The sequence below is a fragment of the Raphanus sativus genome, unplaced genomic scaffold (genome assembly GCF_000801105.2).
Source record: "Raphanus sativus cultivar WK10039 unplaced genomic scaffold, ASM80110v3 Scaffold2959, whole genome shotgun sequence".
NCBI classification, from domain to species: Eukaryota; Viridiplantae; Streptophyta; class Magnoliopsida; order Brassicales; family Brassicaceae; genus Raphanus; species Raphanus sativus.
In genome coordinates, this window is record NW_026618266.1 from 155 (window position 1) to 12,990 (window position 12,836).

At 34.3% G+C, this 12,836-nt stretch overlaps 1 long non-coding RNA gene across 1 annotated transcript; it reads right to left on the minus strand.

Moving 5' to 3' along the window:
- Window positions 1–353: 353 nt before the first annotated feature.
- Window positions 354–11,218, minus strand: LOC130506171 (uncharacterized). Its single transcript, XR_008941917.1, has 5 exons — window positions 10,625–11,218; window positions 10,409–10,511; window positions 4,156–4,218; window positions 3,433–3,517; window positions 354–613 (listed from the first exon to the last, which is right to left on the minus strand). It is a non-coding gene; the product is annotated as an uncharacterized LOC130506171 (long non-coding RNA).
- Between the last annotated feature and the right edge of the window lie 1,618 nt (window positions 11,219–12,836).

The following is a 12,836-nucleotide window of genomic DNA, read 5'->3' on the forward strand; positions in this document are numbered from 1 at the left end:
CATATAAAACGACGTCGTTTCATATCATTTGAAAGTTTGAAACTTTAACGACAACAATAAACGACGTATGTTAATTTAACTGACGGCGTGCTAAATTGGCAAGTCAACGAAAACATCTTATATATTAAAAGAGAAGTCATGACTTCTCATTGATGTGTGATATTTTAAAAAATGAACTACTTACTAGACTTGGTCACATAACATTTATCAATCATTAATATATTTTAATATCAACTGATCATGGATTATTAAATGTAAAAACATACACGTTTTCTATTATATGTTATCCAAATCAAAATGAACTATTATCATCATCACATATATAATACATGAATGACAAACAAAAACTAAAACATATAACGATAAATCAATATTTGAACGTAATAACATGAATCAATCGAAGTTTTTTCTTTGAAAGACATTGATCTATAACATATGAAACATTCAACAGTGCTATTGTTACTCAATATCGTTAATCAATGGTTTCTCAATGAAAAGGATTAGTGATGATCTATAACTCCATGTATATTCTGATAATGAAGTTCGTGACAAGGTTTGAGAATGACAGAGTTCTTCTCATGTTATAATCAACTCAGAGTTCATTCTTTGTATTCTGCAGTCAATGAAACAAAAGACAATATTTATGAAAAGGCCGCTTTATACAATTATGTCTATAGTTGTTGTCCAATCTTTTAATGAAGATTAATTGATCATAAGCTCTGAATATATGTTCATAAATTACTGGTGAAATTGATCGACTTGGAGAAGATGAAGTTATGTCATTTTTACGTCATTAAAATTTAAATTATATTATTAAACAATACCATCACTATATTTTCGTGATTTTATAGTAGATAGGATATTCAGATATGACCAGTGTTTTTATCATTTAGTTTAATCGATTGTATTTCATGATTTTATTTTCGGTTTGGTCTATAACTTTTTATTTCAAAAATGAATTTTCGTTTGGGTAAAAACATTTGTCGAAATAAAGAAATAACTATTTCTTGATAACCAAGCATAATCATAAATTCAAAGATCTTCTGATTCCTTTCAACTAATCCACGCAAAATCAAAGGTATCTAAACAGTATTTTCCAAAAATATTGTTTATGTTTTATAGCTTGCCGTTAACTACTCACCTAAATTACTGCATATTTCCATAACAACTACAAACAGAATTTCATATCTTTTATTCCATATCGAAATCCACAATAAATGAGAGATATTAACAACCGAATCATAATTAATCCATAAATCCAAGGTATTAATAATAGATCTCAAAGAATATACTCTCTTCAATACCCTAAAACTTAAGCAACTATATATATACCGATGTTAATACACTATTTTCTACATCACCTAAAAGTTTCTTCAACCATGTCTACAAATAAGACTGCTTCTATGCTTACCGCCATCAAGCCCTACAAACAGGGTTGGCGCATCCAAGTAAAGCTACTTCATTCCTGGAGACAGAAGACCAACTACGGCGGAGACACTCTTGAGTTGATCTTCGCAGATGAAAGAGTGAGGGATTTATGCTTATATATAAATTTTTCATCATTAGAGTTACCTAATCCTTTGTATATTTTTTTTGTTTCAGGGTGATAAAATCCTCTGTTCGTGTAAGAGGGCCTATATTCAACGTACTCAAAGCAGGTTGAGGCTCGGTGAATGGCGTCATTTAGAGACATTTTCTGTCTCTCAAGCAGTTGGTCAGTATCGGCCAACAGACCATACCTTCAAGATGTCCATCACCGAGGACACTTCCATAACAGAGAGTGATTATGTGTGCGATGATAACTTTCTGCGGTTAGCCAGTTTTGAGGAGATTGGAAATGGAACCCTCAACACTTCTTTCCTAATTGGTACGTGTATAAATCATATATTGATATAGTGCCAAACAGATATGCTAATATGAAACTTTCATTATTCAGATGTCCTTGGTCAAGTGATAAGTCTTAAGAACAATGTGGAGATTAAAGCTATCTCCGAAATGATGACGGCAACATTGGTTTTGTTCTTAAAACTTTCATTTCATATATTACTTTCATTTCATATATTACAGAATCAACTCTATGTTTCATATCTAAGACCTATCTTTTTCTTTGCGTTTTAAGGAGGAGGATTTCAAGATCATCTGCTCGATCGAATCAATTGATACAGATTGGAGCTGGTTTTACTTTGGCCATAACAGTTGTAAGAGCAAAGCCATAATCATGAAAGATAAGGAAGGTGGATATTTGTATTCCAATGAGAAGCCATTGTTCCGGTGCACATCGTGTCATGCTAGGATCACCACTGTAGCACCAAAGTGAGTTCAGAACTATTTTTTTTTGCAGTTATCCGTTATGTTTTATTGGATTTTTAGTTGAGCCGAAATTTTTTTTATCTTCCTAAACAGATACAAGCTGCATCTGGTTGTGAAAGATAACACAAGTACTTGCAAACTGATCATGCTTGATTCTGTTGGTCAACTCATTGTCGGATGTGAAGCTATTGAACTTTGGAATGGCTCCTATGATGAGGTTACTATTTTGATTCTGAGAATTACACTGGTTTGCATTTAAACACTAAAACCTTTTTTTATATACATTGCTTATGCAGATTGAAGATCCAACAGATTTGCCTCAACCTATTAAAGATTTAGTTGGTAAATCTTTTTGTTTTGGTGTTACTCTTGGCTCTGAAAATGTTTCAAAAGGAACAGAAACTTTTCTGGTTTCACAAGTTTGTTCTGGGGATAAGATTCTTCAGATTGAGTCTAATTCTGAGCCCATAACTCATGTTACCGATGGTTCATCCATCATGTCTGGTGGAGAGGTAAAATTTTAAAACTTCAAATAGTGTTTATAAAGTTTTTGTTCTTTTGGTTATTGTATAGTTTGGTTAGCTTTATTCATTTCATTTTGTTTGTGGACATTATGATTAGGTTTCTGTATCTGAAAAGAATAGTCAGAATTCATCAGAAGGAACCTCCACCCCATTCTCAAAACGCAAAGAATCAGAGCAGCTCGATCAGAATTCGACTTCAAAGAAAATATGTTCCAAGATGGTCAAGATCGAGAAGATTAAAGATGATTAGCTTGAGGTAGAAGGTGTCAGGCGATGGGGATTAGTTCATCTTTCTTGCTTTTTCATGTTTCTTTGTTATTTGTTTAATTGTTCTGGTGTTTTAATAATGTCTGTTGTGCTTTTAAACAGACTATTTTTTTAGATTTCAAGAACTTAATAATAATTGGTTTTGGTTTTCTTCAATAAATTGCATATGTTCCTTATCTAACAAACAACCAAATTTTTCGAACCATTTAAAAAGTAACTTCTCATCTAACCAAACCACCTAAATATTCTATCGAACCATTTAAAAATTAACTTCTTATCTAACCAAACCACCTAAATATTCTATAAGACTTATTAGTTCTGCGATACTAACCTCGGTAGAAAAATACTCAGAAGGAAGAAAAATGGCTTCGTTTGGCTCAAGTCTTACATATAATTCATTGATGTCAATATCATTCCTGAAACAAATAAGAAAACTGTCGTTAAAAATGATGAATATTTAATAAAGGTATTAACATAAATATTTTATTTTACACCATTTTATACCAATTATTTAACACAGAATCTAATAATATCCCGTAATATTTAACACATTATTATTGAGGTAGTTTGTTTTGGAATAATTTCGGATATGAATATGTTTAATTATGTTTTATTTAAGTTAATTTATTCCGCCTCTAACAAGAAATTCTAGATTGTAGCAACTAAATATTTTGCTATCCTTAAGAGAAATAAAACTCAATGCACACGAGATTTAGGTTCTCATTTGCTAGCTTATCTCAAACCTTCTCTCTATCACTGTCTTTGATTTACAGAAAACAAGGAGCAGAGATATTTTTCAGTACTGTGGATTGAGAAACCTGACCAGGTTAATTATTTTAAACATGAGCAGTATGATATATATATAGATGTTGTGTGAAACTAATACAGCTTGCAGACATAATGAAACGGAAACCAAATGCCCCCTCTATTCAAATGGTGAACTCAACCAAAGGAACAGAGAGGAAAGCAAGAAGAAAACATAACGATGGCAAACCTTCAGATGTTCAAACCAAGCTTGATAGAAAACGTGAAATCAGTTTGGATATCCCTTTACCTTCTGTTTTCAAGAGATTATACGAAGGTGTTGGACACATTCCAGTTCGTGCCGTTCCAAGTCCTGCAAATCAAGGAAACTCTATCACTCCATGTACACCCACTAACAACAGGAATTGTTATAAAAGTATGTTTATCATAACGAAATGATCTTCTGATCATGTTACTCTTCAGAGAGTTCTCAAATATAAATAAATTTGATTACTATAGGTATGTATTGTGGGACTGGTCAACCTTCAACCGCAGCTGAACAGAGAAGTTGTGTAACATCTTTAGCAAGTAAGTTATATAAATATTTATTATGTTTAGTGTTAGCTGAAAGAGAATATTGTGACACAGTAGATTTTTGTTTTCTGTTTATTTACTAGACAAATCTGGAGTAAGAAAGAGACCACGGACTGGCTTGCAATTTGCATGTAATTCATCAAATTTTATGGATCGTCTGGAGGAAGATATATTTGAGGATACATTTCAAAGTGAACTCAGTGGTGATGATAGTGAAGAGGATTGGGATCCTTCAGCTTACGATTCTGACTTTGCAGGTTAGTTTATCTTATTTAAAAAAATAGTTCTTTGGCTATATGTTTATTAACATTGTATTGTTTCTGATCCATGTAGATAAATTAGATGAAAATGTTCAAGCAAATTTAGTCTGTAGTTCTCAAGAAAACACAGATTCAGATTCAGATGGAGAAATAGAAGTACTTGACTCGACAGTAACTAAGGAGCAACCTAACGCACCTAATAACGCACCTAACAGGGACATAACTAAATCTCTGGCTAGGCTTTTTGAGGAAGCATGGCGTGCAACCGAAAAGTCAGCAAAAAAAACTGTACCTAAAGAAGAAGGTAATGGACCATAAAACCAGAAGATTGATATGTACAATTTTATAGACATTATACTGATTAAATGTCATCATTTACAGCTTATCTAGATGAAGGGGATGCTACTTACACATGTACTTACTGTGGAGCTATTATGTGGTTTGGTGAACGCTTAAATAGACGTCTCAAAACTCCCAATCCTAAGTTTGGTCTCTGTTGTATGCAAGGACAAGTGCAGTTACCACTACTCAAAGAACCACCAGAAGTCCTAAAGAATTTGCTGACTGGTGATGATAGACTAAGCAAGCATTTTCAGAGAAACACAAGAGCTTATAACATGGCGTTCTCATTCACTTCACTTGGTGGAAAGGTTGATAGATCTGTTAGAAAGGGAAAAGGTCCAAACATGTTGGTACTCCAAGGTGAGAATTACCATTTAATTGGTAGTTTACAACCACCAAATGGAAATGATGCTAAGTTCGGCCAGCTTTATATAGTCGACACTGAAAATGAAATCGAAAATCGAACAAATGCTTTGAGGTAATTGCAAGAATCTGTTTTTTTTCCGACCATATTTTGTTATTGTGGCTAATATCTGAATTTTTGTTTAATTTGCAGCAAGGGTGGGCAAACAAAATCTTATAAAAAAGGTGATGGACTTAAAAAGGAGATCATTGACCTTCTGATAAAGATGCTGAATGAGACCAACCCTTACGTTAAAAAGTTCAGATCAGCAAAGGATCGTTTCGCCATCAATCCTAATGACTCTTTTCATATGAGGATAGTCAGTGACAGAGTAAATGATGGAAGAACCTATGACACACCAACAGCCTCAGAAGTTGCTGCACTTATTCCTGGAGATTTTAATCTAGAGATGAGTAAAAGAGATATTGTTCTTCAACAGAAATCAGGCAAGTTGCTAAGGATTGATGAAATCTCCCCTTCATATCTGCCACTTCAGTATCCTCTTTTGTTCGTACATGGAGAGGATGGTTTCAGACTTGGGATAAAGAAAGGTGATAAAGCGAGTGAGAAGCTGAAGAAGAAAAATATCAGCATGAGGCAGTACTTCGCCTTTCGTTTGCATGAACGTAAGAATGAGGCTCATACTATCCTAGATTCAAGAAGGTTGTTTCAGCAGTTTGTTGTGGATGCCTACACAACTATAGAATCCAATCGTTTACGCTATCTGAGGACTCACCAGACGAGTTTGCGTTCTGATAGTTATGATTCAATCAAAGAATCAGAAAATGCTGGCAGGGTTGATATGGCTGAGCAAGGATCTTCGTTTCTCTTACCAGCTTCATTCACTGGTGGCCCTAGATATATGAAAAACCTCTATCTGGACGCGATGACTATATGTAAGCATTATGGTTTTCCCACCCTTTTCATCACTTTTACATGCAATCCTAAGTGGCCAGAGATCACAAGACATCTTAAGAGCCGAAAGTTAAAGGCAGAGGACAGATCAGACATCATTTGCAGGATGTTCAAAATGAAACTGGATTCATTGATGGATGATTTAACGAAGAAGCATATCCTGGGCAAAACTGTAGCATGTAATTTTTAAATTCTGCTCTTACGATCATATGCTTCTATTTCCACAAATATTTTCTAAACCAGTGTTTGTTGTCTTATGTTGCAGCTATGTATACAGTTGAGTTTCAGAAACGTGGTCTCCCCCATGCTCACATTCTCTTATTTATGCATGCTTCGGCCAAGCTTCCCACAACAGATGATATTGACAAGATCATTTCAGCTGAGATTCCTGATAAGTCTCAAGAACCAGAGCTGTACGAGATCGTTAAGGATATGATGATTCATGGACCATGTGGTGCTGCTAATATGAATTCTCCTTGCATGGAAAATGGGAAATGTTCGAAGCTTTTCCCGAAATCATTTGCTGATAAGACGACAGTGAGTAAAGAAGGATTTCCGATCTACCGTAGAAGAGAAATTACGGACCGTTATGTGGAGAAGAATGGGGTCAAGTGTGACAACAGATTTGTTATTCCTTATAACAAGAAACTATCTCTACGTTATCGTGCTCATATTAATGTAGAGTGGTGCAACCAAGCTGGTTCTATAAAGTACTTATTTAAGTACATTAATAAAGGAAGTGATCGTGTTACAGTAGCTGTGGAGCCACCAGATCACATGGTTGCAGAGGCACTTGGTATTCCAGTAGGACAAGTGGACCAAAATAAGAGGAATGAATTCAAAGACTTCTTTGATTGCAGGTATAATTTTTTTTTCTTTAGTTAACTACTCTTATTTAATTAGTTTTCATCAGTATATGATAAAATATAAAAAACTAATGAAATCTGTTCTGTTTTGTATTGTAGATATGTTTCTTCATGTGAAGGAGCATGGAGAATATTTCGGTTCCCTATTCATTATAGGTCTACTGCAGTCGAGAAGCTTAATTTCCATCTACCAGGCAAACAAAACATTATTTTCAGAAAGAACGACAAGCTCAAAACAGTGATCAGTCGTAAACTCATTCAGAATACAATGTTCTTAGCATGGTTTGAGTTGTGCAAAGTTGATGATCTGGCTAAAACTCTCACATATGCTGAGATTCCTAACTTCTTTACCTATTCTAAGAAGCAGAAGAAGTTCATAAGACGGAAAAGGGGATTTAGTCTCGGCCGAATCAACTATGCTCCACGTAATCAAGAGCATGCTTACTATCTTCGTGTGTTGTTGAACGTTGTGAGAGGTCCTACGAGCTATGAGGACATCAGAACATATAAAGGTGTTGTTTATCCGAGCTACAAAGATGCATGTTATGCTCGAGGGATGTTAGATGATGATCAAGAGTACATTGATGATATTTTGAGGAGAAGCTATGAAAGCACAGGAGCTGAACTAAGACAATTGTTTGTTAGGATGCTCATGAATAACAGTTTGTCTGGGCCAGAGGATGTTTGGGAGAAGACTTGGGAATGTCTTTCAGATGATATTGAGCATCACAGGCGTAAAACTTTAAATAGGCCAGGTTTGTGTACTTCACCAGATTCATTTAATTTCAAATTTTCACTGTTATTTTTTTAACTTCTGAGAATGTCTTTTCTTTATAGGACTATTGTTAAGGGACGATGAGAAAAAGAAATTTGCTTTGATGGAGATTGATAAGATTCTGAGGCGATGTGGGATTACTTTGGCAACCTTTACTTCTATGCCACAGCTACCTTTGACGAATAGGAAGGATTCAAATGTTTTGGTAGTAGACGAGACAAGCTATGATCGTGATGCACTTTTAGAAACTCTTGATAGAGATCTTCCAAAAATGACTGATGAGCAAAAGAAGATATATGAGGAAATCCTAGATGCTGTTAACGAAGATAGAGGTGGAATGTTTTTTTTGTCTGGATTTGGTGGCACTGGGAAAACGTTTCTATGGAAATTACTATCTGCAGCTATTAGATCGCGAGGAGATATTGCTCTCAATGTTGCATCGAGTGGGATTGCTTCTTTGTTATTACAAGGTGGGAGGACTGCTCATTCGAGGTTTGGGATACCTCTTAATCCAGATGAGTTTTCTACATGTACTATGGCTCACGGATCAGATCAAGCTAATTTGGTGAGAGAGGCATCACTGATTATATGGGATGAAGCCCCCATGATGAGTAGGTATTGTTTTGAAGCACTAGATAGGAGCTTGAATGATATTATTGGGAAGCAAAGCGACAAGCCTTTTGGTGGAAAGGTTGTAGTTTTCGGAGGCGATTTCAGACAAGTGCTCCCAGTAATAAATGGAGGTTCTAGAGCTGAAATCGTGATGTCGTCCATGAATTCTTCTTATCTATGGAAGCATTGTAAAGTGCTCAAGTTAACTAAGAACATGCGGTTATCATCTGGTGGTTTGTCTACTACAGATGCAAATGATCTTAAGGAATTCTCTGAGTGGATCTTAAAGGTTGGTGATGGTACACTTGGAGAGCATAACGATGGAATAGCTGAGATCGAGATCCCCCCGGAATTTTTGATTACTGATTCTGATGAACCAATAGAGGCTATTAGCAAAGCAGTTTATGGAGATCCTTCTTCATTAAAAGCAAACAAAGAAGCTAAATTTTTCCAAGAGAGAGCCATTTTGTGTCCAACAAACGAGGATGTTAACATGATCAATGATTACATGCTGGATAAGCTGGATGGTAATTTATTTTTCTCATCGATTTTAAAGCCAAGAATTATTGTTTCTTATATATATACTGACTATATCCTATGTTTTTTTTTTAGGTGAGGAAAAGATTTATCTAAGTGCAGATAGTATCGATCCTACTGATACAAAAGCAGTGAATGATGAAGCTCTTGACTCTGATTTTCTAAACAAAATTAAAGTGTCTGGATTGCCGAATCATAGACTTCGCCTGAAAGTTGGCTGCCCAGTTATGGTTCTCAGGAATGTTGATCCTCCAGAAGGGTTAATGAATGGAACAAGGCTACAGATTACTGAGCTGATGGATTTTATGGTAGGGGCTAAGATTATCACTGGATCTAATGTTGGGAAGACAGTATATATTCCGAGATTGTTGATCACACCATCTGATACGAGACTGCCTTTTAAAATGCGCCGAAGGCAATTGCCTTTAGCTGTTGCTTTTGCTATAACAATAAACAAAAGTCAAGGGCAGTCTCTCTCGGAAGTTGGAATCTTCCTACCCAGACCTGTGTTTTCACATGGACAGCTCTACGTAGCTATTTCTAGGGTCACATCCAAGAAAGGATTGAAAATTCTTATTGTGGACAAAGATGGAAAACCTCATAATAAGACCGTCAATGTTGTCTTCAAACAGGTTTTTGATAATCTATAAGGCAATGATTCATGATAAAGTATGTGATTAAGCTAATTTCTTTACTATATATTCCTAAATCCTAATATAATTTTTCTTATTTAAAAAAAAAATCTTAACCGTCAGTAGTGTTTTTGCATTTTTCAGATGGAGTTTGAGTTGGAGGAGATGGAGTATGGTTCTTATGGTGCTTCAGTTTCGTATGCGATATTTTTTTATGCCTGGATTATAGTTCTTTGGTCCTTTGTGTTCTCTACATTTTTTTAATGTTTTTTTTTTTTTTTTTTTTTTTTTTTTGAATTATACAGAGGTATCCTGGCCCCACCGAAGTGGTCCAGACTAGTCACGTGTTGCCACATGTCGGTCCTCTGTCCCTGGCGATGCCGAAATGTTAATTCCCCAGTGGCCGGGATTCGAACCCAGGTGGCGGAACTCACAGCTGTGAACCCTTTACCAACTGAGCTAGAAGTTCCGGTTATTTTTTTAATGTTTAAACCATATCAAAGCAATACTTTCGCAGAAAATATTCTCTACAAGACAAAGTTCCTGTATTTGATTATAAATTATCTTCATATCTAACTAAACCACTTAAATATTCTATAAGACAATAAAGCCAACTGCAATACTGACCTGAGTAGGAAAAACAGAAGGAGAATGGAGTTAATGTTTCATGATTTTTCCCTGTGGTAAGCTCCATCAGCATTTGATCAGCTATCCATCAGATAAAAATTTCCTGCGACCAAATATACTATCATCAAAGTACAGTCCCCATGTCACCTGTGTATTAATTTTCAATGGCTAAGATTAAGAGCTCTGTTTATTGAACTCAACAGCATTCAACACTACCTTGGCATTATCCTGAGCTAATGAACTCGACGAAGCCTGTGACTTGGCAGTATCTTGGCGTTTTCCTCATCTATAATCTTCTGATTCCCTGCAGATTTTACAAAACAGGTTGTAAGTATATGAAACAATCTATGTGAAATCGAACATAATAAGTAGGCTTGCTTCAGATTGTGTTTAAATTTTCTGTTTGCCATTTTGGGAGCACCTGTATCCTACACAACAACAATCTGTAGCTGAAAAAAGAGATGCAAGCGAAACTACAATATTTTTATCCTAGAAAGGCGATAGAGAAGCTTATCTCTGAGGAACAGAACACGAGCTTCAACGCTTTCACACCGTTCTCATCTCGACTCAACATGATGACACTGTGACTAATGATGACATTGCGGCTGATTTGAAGGATCATGTGATCGAGCCGGTGAAGTGTTCTTGATAACAACACCATCTTTCACTTGAACCTGTCTGGTCGTTTTGTCATCGGAGGATGATGGCTGTGATTCCGGCTAAGTATGCTTGATAACAACACCATCTTTCACGCTCTCTGTGTTTGTTGACAAATAGCAAGAAGGCGTTTTACTTGAGGCCGGGGATGATGGCTACTAACCTTGATTTGAAGAGATGAGTAAGCATAATCAGTTTATGAATCACCATAACTAAATATTGAACCGATATTTGCTAAAAAGAGACCAAAGGCAAGAAGAACAGTAAGCAAAACGATTTCTATCTCAAGGTAATCGAATCACATGCGGCTTGCATGTTTCTGAGATTTTATAAACCTTATCTAATAAAACTAACCAGCTTTAGAAAACAGATCAAGGTATTCAGATCATAAAGCATACCTCTACTATATTTTAAAAACAAAAGAAAACTCACCTCTGTTTCATGAATTGATCACATATCAGAGCGAAGAAATCCATGACGCCTATTATTAGTTTTGGTTTTATGGTTGATGCAAGGAACGACACCATTGAGATATACGATCGAGATATATGAGAAAGATGACATCGATATGATCGACACAATTGAGACTGCGTTAGTTGTTAGGTTTAGAACGGTGCTATCTTTTCCCGGAATAAAAATCTGTTAGCTTTTTATTTTGGCCTTTAAGTTAATTATATATTGGGCTTAATAAACAATATAATAGATTAATGACCCATTGGGTTATGTACAATATTAACCAGTAAATATTATCACTTTTTATTTTACTACATTATTAATTATAAGACTCTAATTATAATAGATATACTATACTTTTAGTAAGATTATTTTTACTATTACGAATATCATTTTTATTTGAAATATTTTGAATAAATACAGATTTTGAAATTTTTATTTAATATTATACATATATATGTAATTTATTAAATGTATGTCAATGTTATTTGTTTCATATTTGATAATTCATTATTTGCAATAAAAAAAATACTAAATTTTTAATTAGTTACTTTATAATTATAATAAATTGTTACATTACTAAACCACATTTCAAAAGTTAATGAGCTTAATAGTCAAAAACTAATGTCAACAAACAAAAATACATAAAAGAACATATAAATATACATGTTACATTTGACCTGTGTTTTTTTGATGAAAACAATGACATGAAATCACATACTTATGTAGAAAAAAAAATATATACACATCAGAAAATATATGACTATAATAAAAAAAAAAATTTGGGAAAAAAATTAAAATTCACACCCGCGCGGTTGCGCGGGTCAAAATCTAGTTGTTAATTAATTAGAAAGTCAATGAAAGTTTAGTGTTTTTTTGGTCAGCCCAAAAGTTCATGTTTGTTTTGGCAATTCGTGCAAAGTTGAGGTTTTGTTTGGCCGAATTCTTATATACTATTCTATAAAATCATATTGTTTTCACAATTGTATTATAATTTCTTTTTTATTTGAAACATATAGATAAATTTCTAAAAAGTTGAGTTTCGTGTCTGTACTTTGTCATCAACCTTTTGAGAAAAAGTAATATTTCCTCTGTATCAATATAAGTGGGGTTTTATGATTTTTGTTTTGTTTCAGAATAAGTAAAGTTTACACTAATCTAGATACAACTAATTGTCATTTGAAATCTCTAGTCAATTACAAAATAATGTATCTTTTTTAATTAGTTGAAATAATATTATTTAATATTATTTTTATACAAACAAGACAAACCACATAAAATTTTGTGTTTTTTTAATCTTTGTGAAAAAATATCACTT